Source organism: Suricata suricatta, chromosome 10 (assembly GCF_006229205.1).
Source record: "Suricata suricatta isolate VVHF042 chromosome 10, meerkat_22Aug2017_6uvM2_HiC, whole genome shotgun sequence".
NCBI lineage: Eukaryota > Metazoa > Chordata > Mammalia > Carnivora > Herpestidae > Suricata > Suricata suricatta.
In genome coordinates, this window is record NC_043709.1 from 131,139,796 (window position 1) to 131,157,533 (window position 17,738).

Genomic DNA, 17,738 nt, shown 5'->3' on the forward strand with positions numbered 1-17,738 from the left:
CGTCTCGGTGGCTGTGCGGGAGGATGGCTAACTCATGGCGGAAAGGCTGGAAAGGCCAATGCTCCTCAGCTAGAGTTCTCACTCGGCTTCTCAGGACCGGGACCCAGGGAGGCACTTGCTCCGTCACGGATCAGAGCTTCCCAGGCCCACCTTGTGCTAACTCCCTGGGATGGTCCCTAAGATGTGCTGTGAAGTCACAGACGGACGGTGTCACGGTGTGTGCCATCACCGATGCGCTCCACGGATATTCACGGGGCTCCTGACACCTGCCAGGCATTGATCCCAGTGCCGGTTATACAGTGAGGAGGCAAGACAGACAGACTCACTTCCATCGAGACTTAATGAGATGCAGTGTGTTGTCGTGCGGGGAAACTCCTCCCAGAAGGTGGGGAACAGGGTCTTTCTAGGCCAGTTCCCTTGGCCTATTGCTCTGGCAGTCCCCACTGGACCCCGGGCCGCAGTCCCCACCTCACTCTCGAGAATTCTGTGGCACCATGGCCTGCCACTGCCCCCTTCCCGAGAAAAAACCTGCAAGTAAACTTGGTCATGGGAAAACCGCCCCCCACCCCCGCTTTCGCCCAGCACGGGAGGTCTTTGTGACAGGACTTTAATAAATAACCCCCTCCCCCGCATTTTCTCATCCAGATTCAAAAGCCGAATCCTGTGCCCATCTTGCACTCTCCCAATGTGCGGTCCTAAGAGACTAACCCCTCACACCGTTGCCAAAACTTGCCCCTCGAGGGAGTCTAGCCCAAGCATTGGCCTCTGTCTGCCCATCCCCGGCTGGGTGTCACAGTGCTAGTATTTTATCGTGCCCCCACCTTGTCCTCTGCCAGGGGACCGGCAGTGGACACACAGGGCAGAGAAAACTGGGAGGCGGGGGGTCGGGAACACTGGAGGTTGGTGTTCCCAGAGTTGAGTATTGACCTCTTCCACTTGCTATGTTGAGCTTATTGGTCGGGACAAAGGGAGTGGGAATAATTCGGATGATCCGTCAAGCATACTTGACTGTCTCCTCTCTGCCAACCCTCCAGGACGCCCAGGGCCATGTGCAGCACTGAGTCACACCCTAATCCCAAGACAGATTCTTTTAAACTTTAGAGGAAAATATGAGTCTCTAGGGAAAGAGCTTGTCTTTAAGGACAAGATCTGGGGGGACCTGGGTGACTCAGTCGGTTAAGCCTCCAACTTCGGCTCAGGTCATGATCTCACAGTTCATAGGTTCAGGCTCCCCATCGGGCTCTGTACTGACAGCTCAGAGCCTGGAGCCTGTTTCGGATTCTGTGTCTCCTTCTCTCTCTGCCCCTCCCCTGTTCATACTCTGTCTCTCTTTCTCTGTATCTCGCAAAAATAAATAAAATGTTTTAAAAAATTAAAAAAAAAAGGGCACGATCTGGGTTTGACTCCAGGGTGACTGTTTAGGGCTAGAACAGAAAATAATGAAAGGGAGAGTTCACAGGGGCTTTCATCCATTCAAAAATTGTAATAATACCTTGCAGAGGCCAAGCACCATGTGTTAGGTCTGAATGTTTATGTCCTCTCCCATCAAATTCATATGTAGAAGTCGAACTCCCAATGTGATGGCGTTAGGAGGTGGGTCCTGCAGGAGGGGACTAGGTCATGAGGGTGGGACCCTTATAAAAAGAGGCTTTGGGGGCCCTGGGTGTCTCAGTCGGCTGAGCATCCGACTTCAGCTCAGGTCGTCATCTCGAGGTTCCTGAGTTCGAGCCTGCTGTCGGGCTCTCTGCTGGCAGCACACAGCCTGCATTGGATCCTCTGTCCCTCTTTCACTGACCCTTCATCTGCTTGCGCTCTCTCAAAAATAAATAAAACATTAAAAAATTGTTTAAAAAGAGGCCCCGGAGAGCTCCCCTCATGTCTGCCACGTGAGGACACGGCGAGACTAAGGCCATTCATGGACCATGTAGCAAATCTCACAAAACCTCACACCTGCTGGTGTCTCCATCTTAGAGGTCCCACCTCCCGGACTGTGGGGAATGCCTGTTCGTTGTTTGTAAGCAGCCCAGTGTGTGGTGTTTTTGCTACAGCAGAGCCCGGCTGACTGAGATGCCATGTTAGGTGGGAGCAACGCAAAGAATCATAAAATATAAACTTCCTCTCGGGGCCTTGCAATCCCGCTTGGGTTCTAGGAAAGGGGGTCTGTGATGACAAACCAAGCAACCGTTGAAAGAGTTCTTTCAGTGACATTGCTGTAAAGCGACTTACGAGACAAAAGCACAAGACATCCTTGTTGGGAGATGTGACCGGAAGACCTCCTTCTTAGAGCGGAAGTGTGGCGAGATGTTACCCGAAGACCTTGTTAGAGCAGACATGCGGCGACATGTTACCGGAAGACCTCCTTGTTAGGGCGAAAGTGTGGCGAGATGTGACCGGAAGACAGGAAGGGCTCCGCTGGAGTGAATGGTAGGGTGTGCCGCGGTGACCTGGACGGAGTGTGCATGGTCTTAAGTGCATGCTGGTCTGCAATCCCACCACTGGTGCCTGGAAAACAGGATGATGTCGTTCCCTTCCTTGGAAATCTGAGAGCAAACCAGAAAGAGCTTATGTAGAAAAGAAAAGAGTGTTTTAATCACGGAAATCCTAAAACAAAGTCATCTTCCTCATGTAATGATATGAAAACGGTCACCACTCTTGATGTAATGGTCAGCCATTCACAGTCACTTGGGTCACTTGGAGGGCAACTGAGAGTGGATTTCTAAGTGAGTTAAAATTAGGTTTGTCACACATTACAGGAAACCACAGATAATAGTCGTTTCAGCAAATGGGGGCCCAGGTGACTCAGTCGGTTAAGTGTCCGACTCTCCATTTTGGCTCAAATCATGATCTCACTGCTTTGTGGGTTCAGACCCCACATTGTGCTCTGCACTGTCAGTGCACAGCCAGCTTGGGATTCTCTCTCTCTGCCCCTTCCCCATTCATGCTGTTTCTGTCTCTTTCAAAATAAGTAAATAAACTTAAAAAAACATAGTTGAGTCAGCAAGGCAGGAATCTGCCTTTGTCACATAACTCTGCAGAGGGAAAGTCAGGGCTGCTGTGGTGGTCTTGAGGGACCCGTGCTCTGATCTTTCACTCCTGATACTTTAGTGCATGCCTGGCTTTCATGTCCATGGGCACCTCATGGCCCAAAACAGCTGCTGGACCTCCAGCTACCACATCCCCAAGGAAGGAAGCAGAAAGAAGTATGGCAGTAATGTGGCAAGGTCTCTTCCTGTAGTCTATGCCCTTCAAGAAAACACATTTTTACTTACATCTTATCAACAGCTACTTAGTCGTGTGGCCATTTCAAACTGTCAGGAAACATGGTTGGTGCTCAGCTGAAAATAGAGGCTTGGTCCTTAAGAAGGGAGAAATGGATGGGTGCTGGGTAGTAACTGGCTACCTCGTCTCCCTTGTCCTTCTGTCTCCATGGCTGTGCTGCCCCCTGACTACCCAGTCTGATCTCACTCCCCCACCCCACCCACAGTGCTCTAACTTCAGGATTGCCCCCGGGACAGAAAGAGCATGGAAGCCACACACCATGGAGTCACACTCCTACAATAGAGCACAACAGGTCTTAGACTCTCAGATTAGATGGAGATTAAAAAAAAAAAAACTTCTAGAACACGTACCCTGTACCAAGCACTATGTTAAGTACCTTCTCGAACTTTGTCCTCAGGAACATGGACTACAATTACTGAGTTTCTCTGAAAAGGATGTCACCTTTTTCTTTGCACACAGAAGCCACTCAGGAAGGTGGGATGTCGGGAATATTCACAGGTACCTTCCTCCTTGTTCTTTTCCTTGCTCCCCATCCTCTGTCTTTCAGAGAAGCAGAGGAGAACAGATCCGAATTCGATCGGTGCTACACATTTCCGGTTCCCAAGCTGGCCGTGGAATGTTCACTGAGGCACCGGACTCTGGGAAGTGACCAGGGTCCATGGCAAAACTGCAAATAGATGGTCTCTTTCCTCTCGGGGTTTCCCCCTGCCATCCCCTTATTCCTGCTTCCGAGATCAGACGAGATCGGGCGCGTTCAGGGTGGTGTGGCCGTAGACTTCTTGTTCTTGCTTCATCCCGAGGTCTGGTTAATCATGCACGATGCCACAGAGATGTTTCTAAGCAGGACTGGCCCCTTCTCTCCAATCTTGTGCCTGCTCCCGGGTGAAGCATGGATAAGGCGGAAACCAAGGTGTCTCGGGGGGTGTGCTAGGGGGCCCTTCCAGCTTCTCCTCTCTCCGGGAGCCCTTCAGGTAGCTAGAAGCAGAAATCCAGTCCTACCTGGATCCCTCTCAGGATGACAGCCGCTGCCTTCAGCTGCTCATGTATGGACAAAATCCAATGGCCGAGACGTTTCTCGTAACTTTGCTGAAATGCTATCTTTCTGCAGATGAATAATTGAGGTTGGCCTCCTTTTCAAATCTTTGAATCCTCCACAAGAATGATTATTTGGCAGGTCCTTGCTGTTCCAAACAGCACCATTATATACCCGAGTAAGGAAAAAGAAGACACAAGAGCAAATAAAGAGGGCGACAAAGGGAAAACGTGTGCATATGAGCGCACGCTGCCGGAGCCGGTCCCACATCCGGTGATCGATACACAGGTCATGGTGGGGTTACTTTCCATCATGATTGGAAATAAAAGGAGGAGAACTTGGGCTTCTGGGAACAGTGTTCTTCTGTCCACAGGCAAAGAACTTGAAAGCCAAAATGCTACTTCAAAATGATCTTTCCTATTTGCCTTTTTGGGTGAGATTGGGTGGAAGGTCATGGGCTTCAGAAAACGTCTGTGCGTTGGGTTTCTTTCTGAGAGCTGCCCTCTGCAGCCCACCTCCCTCACTCCACACCTGACCCCGGTGCTTTAGGGTTTGCCCTGAGATGACCTGGAGTCGGTGCTCTGGTCCTGAGGGTCCTCAGCTCCCTCTGTCACGATGCAAACCTTCCCTTTCCATGGGAAAGATCAATGGAGCCAACCCAGAACTGGGGAATCAGGGCAGCAGGTGCAGACGGCCCCTGGGGTCCCCCCCAGCTCCATGGTTCTGCCTGAACTTCCACAGCGAAGGGGTCACATCTTTGCCTGAAGCCCACCTGTCCTATACTTTTAAAAATGGAAAATCCCCACATGTGAGCGCTTGTGAGGTTTTCTGCGGTGTCTCGAAACTTGGCTTGGGAAGGAGCCCTCTGACGTTTTCAGTGGTCCTCTCGAGTTTCAAGATACTTAGAGCGAAGGTATTTTTCAGGGTTTCCATCACTCAAGGGCAGCAGTTCTGGAAACCCTGTGCGCTGAGGCCAGGCAGAAGCATGGGCAGCCTGCCAATAGACTCATGTTTGCCTTTTTAACTCAGGGACTGGAAATTCTGACGGTGACGCCAGCTCATTGGTTGTCTGAGGATCTGCCCCTTTGCCTCTTTCAAGTGCTTCTCTCTGGCTGGTTTCTTGCTTCCCTAGTTAGTAATAATTAAGACCTCTGTGCTGAGTTTAGATCAACCCAAGAAACAACAACACGGCTTCTGAAAAGCAGGTCTCGTCTCTCCTACAATGTGGTGTGCAGGGAGATAAGCATTGGCTTTGGAATTACATTGAAAGACTTTATTTGCTCTGTGGCCCAGGGGAAGTCACATCACCTCTTTGAGCCTCTGTGTCAGTCTTTGCAAAATCATGATGCAAACATCTCTCTTGCAGGGTTGTTGTGGAGTTTAGAGATCGTATACGTCTGAAGTCTACAAATATGACATTTTTAAAATTGTCCCTCCATTGTTGGAGGCTTGAGCTGTTTGGGGGTGATCGGCTACTAGAAATAATATCAGACAAAACTATGTTGTGGCCGAGAGGCTCCTTAACTCAGAGGTACCAGGGTCACCTGTCTGCTTGGCGCCCCCCTCGGAGCTTTACCTTCTGCAGTAAACAGCAGACTAGCCTCCCTCTGGCGACGGCGTGCAGGGGTGTGGAGGGCGAACGGTGGATGTGCTGGCTGTGGAACCCAGCTGCAGTGAAGGCACAAGTCCGGAGTCTTTGTGTAACAAGGGCCGGTCTTGCCAGGCTTTGCTTTAGCAGCTTGAGTCAGTTACCTGGAGAAGGCTTTTCCTCTTGTCCTCCGACGTGCAGGTAGGAAGTCACTTCAAAAGCAACCTCATCCCACCCGCCTGTCCTTTCATAGTAGTCCACGTTTTTTTCTAAATCTTTCAAAGAGTAATCTCTACACCCAACACGGGGCTCAAACTCATGACCCCCAAATCAAGAGTTGCATGCTTTACTGACTGAGCCACCAAGGCTCCCCACAGTTCATGGTTTTTGTTGCCCTCCGAGTCCCTTTCTGTTTGTCTCACTTGGCCAACACTTTCTCTTTTTCTCTGTGTGTTTTCTCCTTTGTCTATACGTGTATACTTTTCTGGCTTCTTCATTTGTTCTACTACTAACCCAAAATGTAAAATTAAAGCCTTTTTATTTTTAAAAAGTGTTTTATTATTGTTTTTGAGAAAGAGAGAGAACACAGATGAGTGGAGAAAAGGCAGAGAGAGAAGGGGACAGAAGATCTAAAGCTGGCTCTGTGCTGACAGCAAAGACCCCAGGGTGCAGCTTGAACTCACGAACCACGAGATCATGACCTGGACTGAAGCCTGATGCTTAACCGACAGAGCTGCCCAGGCACCCCCAAATTAAAGCCTTTTAAAAATTATTTTAGGGGGGTGCCTGGTGGCTCAGTTGACTAAGCCTCTGACTTCAGCTCAGGTCATGATCTCATGTTCATGGGTTCAAGCCCCGCATCGGGCTCTGTGCTGACAGCTCAGAGCCTGGAGCCTGCTTCCGATTCTGTGTCTCCCTCTCTCTCTGCCCCTCCCCCACTCATGCTCTGTCTCTCTCTGTCTCAAAAATAAGTAAAGCATTAAAAATTTTTTAAAAATTATTTTAGAGGCATCTGGGTGGCGTGTGTGGGGTCCGCCTCCACATCAGGCTCTGTGCTGACAGCCCAGAGCCTGGAATCTGCTTTGGATTCTGTGTCTCCCTCTCTCTCTGCCTCTTCCCTGCTCACTCTCTGTCCTTCTCTCTCAAAAATAATAAACATTTTTAAAGTTTTTAAGAAGCAGTTGAGCCCCTGATCTCCACTAACTCCTTCCCCATCTGATGGAAGTGAGGTCCATACACAACAAGCCCCACCTACACACAGAGAGCCCCCCCTCCTTCTCCACAGGAGGACACAGTGCGCTCTGAACCAGGAAGAGGGTTCTAGCTGGACAGGAAGTCTGCTGGTGCTCTGACCTTGGACTTCTGGCCTTCAGAATTACAAGAAGTAAGCTTGCGTTATTTATAAGTCACCCAGCGTTTTTGTTATAGCAGCTCAACTAGACTGACAGAGACCAAGTTATACAGAAAACAGAAACAGGGAGGATCCTTCATAGGGAGAACACAACTTAGGAAACATTATTAGTATATGGAGAGATATAAAATAACATATCACACCCTGGGGAGCCACCCTCGGACACGGTGACAGCAATAAACAACCAGGAGAGGGACTGGAAGACAAAGCTAAAAGGACACACAAAGCAAAAGAAAATAGGAACAGAAAGATAACTGGAAGATGAGGCTGGGGTACCCAACATACATAAAGTAGGAAGGAAAGAAGTGCTCAGAGACACAATTCAGAGAGTTTTCCAGAACAGAAGAAAATGAGTTGGCAGATTGAAAGGGACCATTGAGTCCTTAGCACTAGGAGTGTAAATGGGCCCCCACTGGGGCACCTCATTGTGATGTTTCAGAACCACTGCAGCAATGGAAAGAAGATTCTAGAACCTTGCACAGATGGAAAATGGTTTCCTATAGCAACGTTGTATCAGACTTCTTGAAACAACACTAGGCCCTAGAAACTGAGATTGAAGCGGAGAAATAGCTTCACGTTTCTGAAAGGGAATGAATTTTGATCTGGAAATGATTGCCAGGGAGGCAATCATTTGTATATGAGGGCAGGTTAAAAGATGGTTTGGGTCAAGTCACTTATTCTTTCTTACGGGGGTTGCACAAGCCATGTGAGGGGGCAAGTGCATCCGGACGGGAAGGGGAGCACTTCAGGCTAAGGAAGGGGGACCTCGGATGACCATCGTGTCACGGACCTGGGCAGCAGGGGACCTCACTGGAGCAGACTAAACACAGCTCAGCAGCCTTCTGCTCTGAGTCTCTCCTGGGAAAACAAAAAGTGTGCAGGCAAAGAAAAAGAATCATAATTTGCTACTTGCCTCATCAATGAGTGGTTTTTCTGTGATCATGATATAAGGTAAACACAGTTAAATAAAACTTATAAATAACCTCATTGGAAAGATGAAGGATGAAAGTGAGAGAGAGAGAGTCTACTCAGTACTAAATTACCATAGTGAGAAGCCAATACAACAAAATCTGAAAAATCAAGCAGCAGCAGTATAATAAGGATTTTTCTAGGAATGTGACATTAATTCCAAGAGAAACAAACAGCTAAAAAGAGTTGAAAGTAATTGTGTCTGTGGATTAGGAAACTCTTTAAATTATTTATATGTATGTATAACTTGAATAAAAATTGAAATGAAAGGAGAAATATTAGTCACGATAGTTCCCGAGTAAAACTCATTATTTAAAAACAAAGTTCCACATTACTGATATAGGCGTAAATTTTCTTTCCCTGTAAAAGAAAAAAAAAAAAAAAGACAAAACCAAAAAGGCTCACAGCAAGAAAAGATATTCCTGGTCTTAAAAATAACACAAGTCTAAGTTTAATGCCTACAATGGCAGTATTAGCACTAATAACTTTGGTGTCTCCGTGGAGGTGTAATATACATCCAGGAAAACGCACCATTGAAGTTTCATGTTGGTGTGCATCGCCTACCACAGTCAAGGGACAGATGGTGGGCATGTCCAGCATATCTTGAAGTTCCCGCGCCCCATCTGGGACCGTCCCCACCTGAAGCCCCAGGCCATCACTGCCCACCTCAGGTCACTGGAGGTCAGATTGCTGTCCCCTAGAGGTCGATGTAAATGAAGGAAATACAGTGAGGACCCTCTCGAGTGAAGACAGCTCCTTCCTTTCTTTTTTTTTTTTTTTTTTTAATTTTTGGGTGTTTTTAAATTTATTTTTGAGAAAGAGAGACAGTGCAGACAGGGGGAGGGTCATAGAGAGAGGGAGACACAGATCTGAAGCAGGCTCCAGGCTCTGAGCTGTCAGCACAGACCCCGACGTGGGGCTCGAACCCCCCAACCATGAGATCATGACCTGAGCTGAAGCCAGATGCTTAACCGACTGAGCCCCCCAGGCGCCCCAAGACAGCTCCTGTCTAGCACATTTCAGCACCAACACCATTGTGTCCAAATGCAGCCTGTTTATTATTATTATTATTATAGAATAGTTTTTTGTTGTATGACTATACCAAAATTTGTTTATCTGAGATAAAAGTTTTTCACAGAATGTGGGACAGTTACATTTTTTAACTCCTCCTTTCTCTTGGTTACAAAGCTCCTTCCTTCCCATCAGCAGACTCTCTCCATGGTCGATTATCAGAAAGGGAACCAGGGCCTGACAGAGGAGTGAGATGCTTCTAGGGGAGGGAGCTCGGTTGCTTAGCAACAAACGGAGTAGCGGTATTAGTTTAGGGGATTCTGAACAAAAAGGTAATCATCTTTTATTCCCAGGTAGATAGAAGACGATGTTATTCCAAGGAAAGTGGGGGGTAAAGAAAAGCCACAAAAATGGGAAAAATCACATCTCGTAAATAAAAGCATAACGATTCTTCCCGCGCTCCCGTCACGGAGTCCCATTAAAGGTTCTGTTTATGACAAGGAATCTCGTTTCTCTCAAATACCGTGGCATGAGGCTCTGGTGTGCAAAAGCTTTCAAAAGGCACCAAAAAATGATGCCAGAAATAATTATGATTCACTACAGAAATACAGAGAAACACCGGCCTTTTCTCACATTACTACTGTAAGGAATCAATTTGAGGGGAATGAGCAATTTTGTTCAGTGCATGGGCCCCTTCCACAGAGAAAGTGATCCCGTTAGAGGTGATTTTTCCACACCTCATAGTGAGTGGCCGCTTTCCGTGGTCCAGGCAGTCACTTCTCTTCATCCACCTGATTCCTTAATCTCAAAAATGATGGCACCCAGTTTGCAGGAGATGTTGCTAACATAAGGGTTTTCTCCTTTTCTTTTCTTTTCTTTCTTTCTTTCTTTCTTTCTTTCTTTCTTTCTTTCTTTCTTTCTTTCTTTTTTTTTTTTTGTTCAACTTCCTCGGGAGTTTTGCCAACTTGGTACTACTCCTTCCTTCTCATTATCTGTGCCCCCCTCCCCCTCCCCCCTCGAAAGAATCCGGCAGAAATAGTGCGGCTAAGAGTCACGGATTTAATGAGCAGAATATCCCCCAGCCATTTCATGCAAAGTGTTTAATAATCAATCAGAGATCGGTTTCGCTTAGTTTTACAGGGTTGAGAAGGAGACAAGAATCTTTCACCACCGAGTCTCAGCTCTCCCTGGAGCTGCCCCCTACTTCCCTCCTGACGACAGACTGCTTGGTTTAAATCATGCCCCAAGGGAAAGGGTATGGCACTCTGGCCCTGCAGTTTTCTGTCAGCGCCTGGGCCTCTGGTAAAAGACAGCCTTGCAGTTTTCATTTATTTTAGGGGCAGAGCTGACTAGCAAATAATTGGCTTCATATTCACCCTTTCCTTGGGGTTTGCAAGAATCAGTTCTCTGGAAAATATGTTTAATTGCGGCCTTTGAAAGAAAGGGGATAGGCGACACGTCTTCCAGAGCTGCTACCTTCTTATTTTTGGTCTAATTAAAAACGTTTCGGTCTCTCCTGGCTCTGACTGTGAAAGACATCCACTTGGATTTTGAATCGCCTGGGCTCTGAGAGCATAAACAGGGAGGCAGGGCCCCCCCCCCCCCCGCCCCGAGAGCTTTGCAAAGCCAGGACACATCCGGGGGCCCCACACAATTAATGAAAATCTCTCTGCTGCGTGGGTCAGGACCCGGGGAGCAATAGCTTGTGAGTTCCGAGTGCCCTCCGCGCTTCCACTCCCTGTTGTGGCACTCCGTGGCTGCTGTGGCTGCTCTGGGGACATTTATCAGTTAAGAGAATAGACCTGATGGGAAAGTGGGGCTTCGCACATTAACTGATTCTTGTTCACAAACTGCCACATTTACAGTAATTTACTGCAACTGATTCTCCTTGGGGCTGCAGGGCTGAGCCTCGCCACGCATGTGCCCCTGCCTCCACGTTTCAGAATAGATAAAAGGAGAGCCAGATCCTGTTAATTTTTAACTCAGCGCTCCCACGGGATACGTGATTGAGGAAGGAAAGTAACTCAAGGCTTTGGATGAGAGCAGCGTTCTCTAAAATTCACAGGTGGGGTCAGCTGTGGCCCTAAGATTTCTGTTGTGTTGGGTCCCATCTCTTTCTATTATTCAGATTTTTAATTTTTTGTCCACTGCTGTGAGTTTCCAGTGAGAAGATAGGAAACTAACAGTGATAAGAAAAACTAAGACATGCTCTCTGTGCGCTACTGATGGAGGGGAAACTCGAAAAAAAAAATGCTGCACGGTTGACTTTCCCAAGACATAAATCAATTATCACACAGAACAATGAGGTGCAGTGACATTTGTCAGGACTGCTGATCATCAAATCGCGTTAGCAAGTATTTGTAGTGTGGGATGCACCAAATACACTTCCTGGGCCTCGAGAAATTTCTAGCAGAGAAAATTTCTTTTCAACACTAATTCTCAAAGAATCTCATGGAGGGTCTACAGGGAAATGAAGGCCCAGGGGACCTGCAGAGTGGCCCAGGTGTTGTCAGTGGTCTGGCCAGAGCAGGTAGACAGGAGGGAGCCGGAAAGCCAATGTTTTTGTTTGCTTCAGCAGTGGAGGAAGTGGAGAGGCTTCCGCACTGGTTTTGAGGATTTAGTACGAAGCTGAGAGGAGAAGAGAGGAATCGTGAACGTACCGCCATCAGATGTCTGGTCAAATATTGCCAGTGATGATTATACAAAGAGGAATTGCAGGTCGAGGACAGAGCTTAGAGGCAATGAAAATGGCAAAAAAATAAACAATCGGTATCAGGAGGCTGTGGGAGGTGGGAAGGTGGGTGTCTTCGAGTCGTGTCCCTGTCAGCAAGGGCGGCTGAGGGCAGGGGGTGCGGCAGCGGACGGAGCGGGGGTCCCGGGCCCCAGTGGTGCTCAGAGCTGCCCACCATGTTTGCAGGAGCAATTAGCTGAGAATTAAGGGCACCATCTGGTCACACGGGAGATGTGGCAAGGGTGCTCAGGTCTGAGGAGCCTTCGTCGATGCCGCACACCTACGTGTCATTTGTAAATCAGCCCCACTGATCCTGCCAAGCGGGAGTCTACGGAAAAAACAAACAAGGAGATGCTCTCTGCATTCCAGGAAATGCTGTTACTTTGTGGGGAGAAGCAAGCATACGCTTTGAGTAGGAATAAGTAAGCGAAGGCTGCGGAGAACTTGGATGGAGGGAGCACATGACGCACAGAAGAAAGCATGGCCCTCCATAAAGGCGTTTATTTATTTATTATGTTTTTTATTTATTTTTGAGAGGCAGAGAGAGACAGCGTGAGCAGGGGAGGGGAAGAGAGAGGAGGAGACACAGAATCCAAAGCAGGCTCCAGGCTCTGAGTTAGCTGTCAGCACAGAGCTGGACGTGGGGCTCAAACCCACGAACTGTGAGATCATGACCTGAGCTGAAGCCGGACGCTTAGCCGACTGAGCCACCCAGGTGCCCCTTCTTAGAGAGAAGGCATACCTCTCCCTTTTCAACAGGGAAATGTCCGGAGCAGGCTTGGGTCTTATATGATAACCAGGGCATAAAATCGCAACATGATTATAGATATTCTTACCTAAAAGCAATTAGCAAAGCCCTTCTGACTCAAGCCAAACCCTTGAGTTACCCACCTAAGGGAAAGCACTTGAAAAGGGAAATTAATATAGATCCTTGACTCACAATGAGGTTATGTCCCAACAGACCCATTATACGTTGAAAACGTTAAGTGGAAAATGAATTTGATAAACCTGACCCAGCGAGCATCATAGCTTTCTTAGCCTGGCTGACTTTAAATGTGTTCAGAATGTCCCGGTCAGGCTCCAGATGGGCAAAATCCTCTCGCACAAAGCCTGTCTGATAACAGGGTGTTGACTCTCTCCTGTAATGTACCTAGGACCGTCCTGAAAGTGAAGGGCACAATGCTTGTCGGTGAATCGTCTGCCCTTGTGATCGCTGGCTGCTGGGGAGCCACGGCTCACCGCCCAGCATCTGAGAGGACATCCGATCATGCGTCGCTAGCCCCCGGGACACAATCCACCTTCCAAGTTCCAAGTACAGTTTCTACTTGAATACCTACCATTTTGCGCCATTGTAAAGTTGAAAAATCATTAAGTTGAACCATTGGCGTGAGTTCTAAATTTTTTCTCCCTGACCTCTGCCCTTGGGGACCAATGAGAGTCTCACAAGCTATCCGTCTCGGTGTCTTTGCTTACTCCAGCCGTATCCAGCATCCTGTTTTTCCAATCCCATCTCCCCATTTGTTGGCGGGTGACCACAGGAAGTTGCTAGACCTCCCCAAGCTTCTGTTTCTTCATCTGTAGAACAGGGGAGTGATCCCGACCTGAGATCCAGGGCAGCTAGCTTGTGACATGATCTTGATCGTGTTGGTTTCATCTCCCTTCTCCTCTCCTCCGTGACCTCCCACACCCCTGCTCTCTGCTGCCATCTCATTGCAGAACAATTCCTGTAACTTCTGAGGCATGCTTTTGCTTCTCTCTCTAGCCACAAGACCAAAAAAAAAGATAATAAGGAGAATCATGTGAATTACGGGCTGCAGACTTCAGCAGCGGATCACTCTACACTTTTCAGGGACATTTCTGAATAGGAACCTCGTCCCTGATGACCTCCACAATCTGCTAGATGAGGGCACTTCACATTCAGATAACTGTCCCCACACAACAGAATGGGGTCAGATGGATTCGGAGGTCCAGAGTGAATTTTCTCTCATCACTGTCTCCATGCAATTTTATCCACAGGAAAGAGAAAAATAGATAAAAGTCTTTGCCATCTGAATTACTTAATATTGTCTTGTCTTATTTTTTCCTCTGGTAATCTTTAATGGCTTGAATAACACAGACAAATCTGAGGCAGGATGGAAAGCTTTCAAAATAAATTCATTCTGAGTTGGAACTCCTTTGTTTTCCTATAGAAAGAGTGGTTCATAATTAGTAATGTTCAGTATGCCTGAAATTTAGAGATGGTTGAGTAATGGATTTTGTCTTTAATATATGTAAGTTTATATCCCCATTTTTTTGCCATTTAAGTGTTTGATCTCTAAGTGCTGTGGTATTTCACTGTTTTTCTAACGCACCCACTTAAAAATGAAAGTGTGTAATTATATAATCTTAGGGAGGTGAACTACTTTTTAGTTATGACATTGAAGGAATAAACCATAAGGGAAAATATTACTGTACATGACTGTGCAAATATATGTTTAATGTACATCAAAATATCTCACATATAAAATTAAAGCAAATAACTAATGAGGAGGAAGAATTTTAAAGAACTTTAGGTGACAATTAGGGACACCTGGGTGGCTCAATCAGTTAAGCCTCTGGCTGTGGTTCACATCATGATATCACAGTTGGAGAGTTCAAGCCCCATGCCGGGCTCTGTGCTGACAGCTCAGAGCCTGAAGCTTGCTTCAGATTCTGTGTCTCCCTCTCTCTCTGCCCCTCCCCTTCTCATTCTCTCCCTCTCTCTCTCTTTCTCAAAAATTAAATAAATATTACAAAATTTTAAAATAAATAATGTGACAATTAAAAGTTTAATATCCTTAATTTTAATAAGCGTGCACTCCCAAATCAAGGGGATGTAAATGAACAAATAAATAGAAGAAAATGAGTACAAGATGTATTTCATAATGCAGTATAAGTGATTGAGTAATAAATATACGGGACTATGTACAATTCCAGTGATAATATTAATTAATATTGGGAGATAGTGTTTTTAGCCACCTTAATTGGCAGATTGGTTTCTTTTTTCATTTGTCAATTTAATATTGGTAAGTGTGCAGAAAACGTGAGGGAATGTTCTTGTGCTCCATTACTGGGGATGAAATACATAAAGGATATTAACTTCCTTAACCCATAGTTCTTCATTTAATAACTCACCCTAAGGAAATATTTGCAGAGATTTCGCTGCAATGATATCTATTATCTTGTTCTTTCAAATGGCTAAGAAATAGCAGCAAGTCAATATATAACCAACAGGGAATTAACTAACGGAATTATGTATCTATACTGGAGAAAACTACGCAGCTATTAAAAGTGACATTACAGATTGTCCCAACCTCTTCTGTGGAAGTCCACTTAAATGACCAAGGTCAAAAGGCAAAATATTGAGAAATCAACACAAACACATGAAAATGGAGAAAGGATGGTCAGCTGGGTCACATGAGAGCCAGAAACGGAAAGTAGCTAGCCATTAAATAAGATTGCACTAAATATAGCATGATCCCGAGTTTTAAAAATAGATATGGATAGAAAATAGTATGGGAAGAATCCCTGGTGGCAGAATCGTGGAGAACTTTTACTTCCTTTTTTAGGATTTCTATTTTCTAAATTCTCTGTAATGAACTATGATGTGAGTAGTGAGGAAAAATCTACACTTTAATAAAGAAAAATAAATCGAATAAGAGCATACAATTTTAGATGAAAAAAAGAACTTAGGATCCTAAATTAACCCTTATGAAAAGATAATTATCCATATTAATGGGAGACCACTTATAAGGCGGCAGACAGCAATGTCAGAGATGGTAATGTTCTGAGCATCTCGAGGCATGGAGCTCTTTTGCTCCTGAAATTCGCTACATTTCTACTTGTTGGATGTATGCAGCGCCCATTTAGGAATATATTTAATCTACAGGAAAATTATCAATATTGATTTTTAAGGAGCACGTTTTTTAGAGCAATTTTAGTTTCACAGCAAAATTGAGAGTAAGGTGCAGAGATTTCCCATATCCCCCTGCCCCACACGTGTGTGCCCCCCCCCCCGTTGGTGTTTGCCCCAGCATGGGGGACCCTTGTTACCATTCATGAATGTGCATTGACCCGTCATCATCACCCAGAGTCCACAGTTTACACTAGGGGTCACTTTTGGTGGTGTGCACTCAATAGGCTTGAATCAAGCCCTGTGGTAGCACACGCACTTCTTCCCTCCTAAAATACCCTGTGCTGTCTTATGCGTCCCTCCCTCCCTTCTCCCCTGGCAACCACGGATCTCTTTCCCGGCTCCGTAGTTTTGCCTCTTCCCGAATGTCATAGAGTTGTAGTCCTGGAGCACGAAGCCCTTTCAGATTGGCTTCTTTCACTTAGTGAAATGCATTTAAGGTTCATTGATGTCTTTTCTTGGCTTGAGAGCTCATTTCTGTTGAGTGCTGGGAAGCGTCCCATTGACTGCATGGACCGTGGTGTATGTGTCCCTCACCTGCTGGAGGACATCATGGCCGCAACCAAGTTCTAGCAAATGTGAATAAAGCTGCTTTATACAGCCACGGGCAGGTCCGTGTGTGGGTGCATGTTTTCAGTTCCTCGGGAAGAACACCAAGGAGCACAACTCAGCTGCATCTGGCCATGAGCGGGTTTCGTTTTATGACACCTGCTAGTCTCTTCCAGAGTGGCGCACCATGTTGCATTCCCATTTGGTTAAACTCTCATATACCCACGGAACCCAGTCACCCAAAGACAGTGGGAAATTTTAAAAGGAAAGGACAATCTCAAAAATGCTCCAGGAGTCGGGACAGGACTCTGTCTCACAGGCACTGAGTATATTGTTTAAAAACACGCTTCTCTCCCCACCTCCCTCCCTCGTCTGTTTGGTCTGGCGCCCGATTACCAAACGCCCTGAAGGCCAGCTCTGTGAATCTCTGCACTCCTCCCGAAACACACGTCACCGTTTGCCAGCCAAGAACTGCCTTACTTTCTAAGAACACTTACCTCAAAGTGAATTTTGAAGACATGCCGAAAGTGCTCACTTCACCCCATTCTTCCTAGAAAAGAAATGGCCATTAAAGATTCCCTTCTTTGTGGGCAGTGTCCAGAAGCCAGCATCTCAGATGGGAGGGAAACGCAATTCACCATCAACACTCAGGTGTGATTCCCTTTATCAGGATGCGCCCTCCAGGCCCCTTCCTCGACCCCGGGGGAAGGGGGGACGTTGGTGGCTTTCAAAGGACAAGAATCAGAGACTTGAATGGTGGCCAGGCCACCTCGAGGAAGAAACAGCTGCAGTCAGCAGGAAGGCACTAGACAACTTGGCAGGAAGCTAGACCGGGCAAGAGACTGTGGACTGAAGTTTCGGGGTGACAGAGCCCAGTGTTTATTGAACTCAGGGTTCGCCCTGGCCATTCCCAGGAGGCGCTCCTCACCTTCAGAGTTCATCTCTGGGATTCCTGGCTGCCTTGCTCTATCCAAATCCAGCGCTGGTCCCCAAGCGCTGTCCTCACAGTGGGTGGGGGGTCGTCACCCCACAGGCTGTCTGGCCACCACTGTGATGTCCCCTGGCACAGGGCCAACTGTTCCTGCCAAGAGTCATAAGTCAGCACTTCCAACCTGTTGCCACCGAGAAGGGGGAGTCCTCAGTTGTTTCTCCCTGCAGCGCCGTCAGTGCCCAGCTGAGTCCCCGGCTAATTAGACCCAGAGGGGCCAGGGAGCAGCCTGTTAATGGCCGTGTTCT

At 47.0% G+C, this 17,738-nt stretch overlaps 1 long non-coding RNA gene across 2 annotated transcripts; it reads right to left on the reverse strand.

The window, feature by feature from the left end:
* Positions 1–1,988: 1,988 nt before the first annotated feature.
* On the reverse strand, positions 1,989–17,566 carry LOC115304697. Of its 2 annotated transcripts, none has more exons than XR_003914564.1 (3): positions 17,431–17,566; positions 17,000–17,052; positions 1,989–2,540 (listed from the first exon to the last, which is right to left on the reverse strand). It is a non-coding gene; the product is annotated as an uncharacterized LOC115304697 (long non-coding RNA). The 2 variants fall into 2 exon arrangements; XR_003914565.1 differs by lacking the exon at positions 17,431–17,566 and adding an exon at positions 17,141–17,233.
* Between the last annotated feature and the right edge of the window lie 172 nt (positions 17,567–17,738).